The 3,636-nt window shown below is 45.9% G+C and overlaps 1 pseudogene; it reads left to right on the top strand.

The window, feature by feature from the left end:
• Positions 3,166-3,636, top strand: LOC106502279 (annotated as a pseudogene).

Raw genomic sequence — 3,636 nt, 5'->3', positions numbered from 1 at the left:
TAAATTGTGTCCAACTCTGTGACTCTGTAGACTGAAGCACAACCAGGCTCCTCTGTCTTCCACTGTTTCCTGAAGTTTGCTCAAATTCATGTCCATTGGACTGGTGATGCTATCTAACCATTTCATCCTCTGCTGCCCGCTTTTGCTTTTTCCTTCAATCTTTCCCAGCATCAGGGTCTTTTCCAGTGAGTCTGCTCTTTGCATCAGGTGGCCAAAATATTGGAGCTTCAGCATCAGTCCTTCAAGTATATATTCAGGGTTGATTTCTTTTAGGATTGACTGGTTTGATCTCCTTCCTGTCCAAGGGACTCTCAAGAGTCTTCTCCAGCACCACAGTTCCAAAACATGAACTTTGCAGTGCTCAGCCTTCTTCTTGGTTCAACTCTCACATCCGTACGTGACTACTGGAAAAATGATAGCTTTGACTGTATGGACCTTTGTTGACAAAGTGGTGTCTCTGCTTTTTAAATACACTGTCTAGCTTTAAAACAATATCCATGGCCTCTGTGTGGGGGGTCCCCATGACCACCTTCAGATTTGATGATATACCAGAAGGACTCATAGAACTTGAGAATGCTGGGATACTCCCATTTATGGTTTGCTGCACTGAAAAGACACATTGAAATCAGCAAAGGCAAAAGATGCAGGTGACAGGGTCCAGAAGAGACTAGGTGTGAGCTTCCAGCTGTCCTGTCCCAGGGGCATTGCATGAATAGCCCTTAATTCTTTCAGCAGTGAGGTGTGACAACACGTATGAAATACTGCCAACCGTGGAAGCCCACCTGAACCTTGGTGTCCAGAGTTTTTATCCAGGTGTTTCACGTAGGCAAGGAGTTCCTGCTGACCTTCACAGCTCATTGTTGAGTCTCTCCAGTGTTAGTCGCTCAGTCATGTTTGATTCTGTGCGACCCCGTGGACTCCAGCCCACCAGGCTCCTCTGTCCGTGGGGTTCTCCAGGTAAGAATACTAGAGTAGGTAGCCATTCCCTTCTCCCGGGGATCTTCCTGACCCAGAGATTGCAGGCCTCCTGTAGTAGCAGGTGAGTTCTTTACCATCTGAGGCACCAGGGAAGCCTGAGTTCCTCCAGAGGTCAAACTAATATAGCATTGCCCTGGGTCCCAGGTGAACAAAGCCTGGCTTCCCTGATGGCTCAGTGGGTAAAGAATCTGCCTGCAATGTAGGAGACACAGGAGGCGCAAGTGTGATCCCTGGGTCAGAAGGATCCCCTGGAGCAGAAAACGACAACCCACTCCAGTGTTCGTGCCTAAAAAATCCCATGGATTGGTAGGCTACAGCAGCCATGAGTGAGCCATTAAGCACACACAGTATAGCATTGCCCTGGGTCCCAGGTGAACAAAAATGGGCGTTCACCATCAACCAGACTACCTGGCATGGATTAAGGCCCCAGGTAAACAAAGATGCTTTTATCATGCAGGATATTCCAGGGGTTCAGAGGTCATGTTTCAGGAAGCAGTCTAGGGCCAATGCTTGCTTTGGGATGTACAGGCTTTGAGCACCCCTTATCCTCCGAGTTAAACCTTTTACTTCATACACCTCATTGTTGGGAACTGGGAAAGCAGGTGGAGATGGAGAAGCATGGAGATGAGTAGTGGGGACTTGTAACCCTGCTACTTGACCCCTGGGACTAATTGGCCTGGACAGGCCCAGGCTGGCCACAGGGGGCTCCTTATATGTAAGGGTGGATGTTGAAGTTTAACCATCATTTTCTTGCAGGCTAATGAACCAGGTGGGAAATTACATGAGACCTTACTAAAGGTGTGGGGAGAACAAGGAAAAACAGAAGGTAACATGATTATAGCTGCTATAAATATAACTCAACTCCATGATCCTTTTGTCTAAGAAATATAATATCATTTTTTTCTAAATCGAATTAAGCTTCACTTGAGCACTTACCTCTCCTAAAGGAGTGGGGAGGATAGGGTGGGAAATTCAAACATGAGTAGGTTTTGGGATGCTCCATCCTCCATTTCTTAAAGGTTTTAAGAGAACTCTTGAGCATAATAAACTGAGAGAACTTGGGAGAAACGCTTCAGAAATCTTTAATCTATTTAATCTATCTCACCATGGAACCAAAATCACTGTGAATGGTGACTGCAGCCATGAAATTAAAAGATGCTTGCTCCTTGGAAGAAAAGCTATGACAAACCTACACAGCATATTAATAAAGCAGAGACATCACTTTGCCAACGAAGTCTGTGTAGTCAAAGCTATGGTTTTTCCAGTAGTCATATACAGGTATGAGAGTTGGACCATAGGGAAGCTGAGGGCCAAAGAATTGATACCTTCAAATTGTGGTGTTGGAGAAGACTCTTTAGAGTCCCTTGGACAGTGAGGAAATAAAATCAGTCAATCCTAAAGGAAATCAACTCTGAATATTCATTGGAAGGATTGATTCTGAAGCTGAAGCTCCAGTACTTTGGCTACCCGACATGAAAAGCTGACTCATTGGAAAAGACTGCTGCTGGGAAAGATTGAGGGCAAGACGAGAAGGGAGGGACAGAGAATGAGATGGTTGGATGGCATCATTGACTCAATGGACATGAGTTTGAACAAACTCTGGGAGATAGTGCAGGACAGGGAAGCCTGGTGTGCTGTAGTTTGTGGGATGGCAAGGAGTCAGACATGACTTAGTGACTGGACAACAACAATTGGAGACAATTGTGGTAAGAGTTTAGAAATATTCCGTGAGAAGACAAGCAGCTCATCCACTTATAAAATATTCCACTCTGCAATGGACCTTGGGGAACTTTGCCTGAGATCCCAGTGTTAAACTAGAATTTCAGCTTTTATCTCTATCCACCCCATGGTCAATGTTCTGTGTCCCCAGAGGGCTCCTGTGGAAGCAGGGTACGCTAGTTCTTAGGGCTGCCGTGACAAAGTACCACAGATTGAGTGGCTTAAACAATAGAATTTTTTTTTCCTCATCATTTTGGAGAAGTCCTAGATCAAGGAGTTCCCTGGTGGTCCAGTGGCTAAGAGTCTGCGCTTGCAATGCAGGGTTCCTGGGTTCTATCCTTGGTCAGGGAACTAGATCCCACATTCCATAACTCAGAGTTCTCATGGTTCAGTGAAGATCAAAGATCCTGTGTGCCTCAGCTAAGACCCGGGACAGCCAAATAAATAAACATTGCAAAATAAAGTCACGTCTTTTCATGAAGATGGCACTGAAGGTGAAGAAGGAAGCCCCTGCCCCTCTGAAAGCCGAAGCCAAAGCAAAGGCTTTGAAGGCCAAGAAAGCAATGTTGAAAGGTGTCCACAGCCACAAAAAAGAGAAGATCTGGATGTTACCCATCTTCTGGCAGCCCAAAACACCACTGCTCAGGAGGCAGCCCAAATAGCCTCAGAAGAGCGCCTCTAGGAGAAACAAACTGGACCACTATGCCATCATCAAATTCCCCCTCACCACCGGGTCAGCCATGAAAAAAATAGCTGGTATTCACTGTGGATGTCAAGGCTAACAAGCTCCAAATTAAACAGGCTGTGAAGAAGCTCTGTGACATTGATGTGGCTGAGGTCAACACCCTGATCAGGCCTGACAGAGAGAAGAGGGCATATGTTCGACTGGCTCCTGACTATGATGCTTTGGATGTTGCCAATGAAATTGGGATCATCTAA

This window comes from Capra hircus, chromosome 7, assembly GCF_001704415.2.
Source record: "Capra hircus breed San Clemente chromosome 7, ASM170441v1, whole genome shotgun sequence".
NCBI classification, from domain to species: domain Eukaryota; kingdom Metazoa; phylum Chordata; class Mammalia; order Artiodactyla; family Bovidae; genus Capra; species Capra hircus.
Note: the sequence above shows the minus strand (reverse complement) of the source record. Positions and strands in the feature narration are given on the sequence as shown.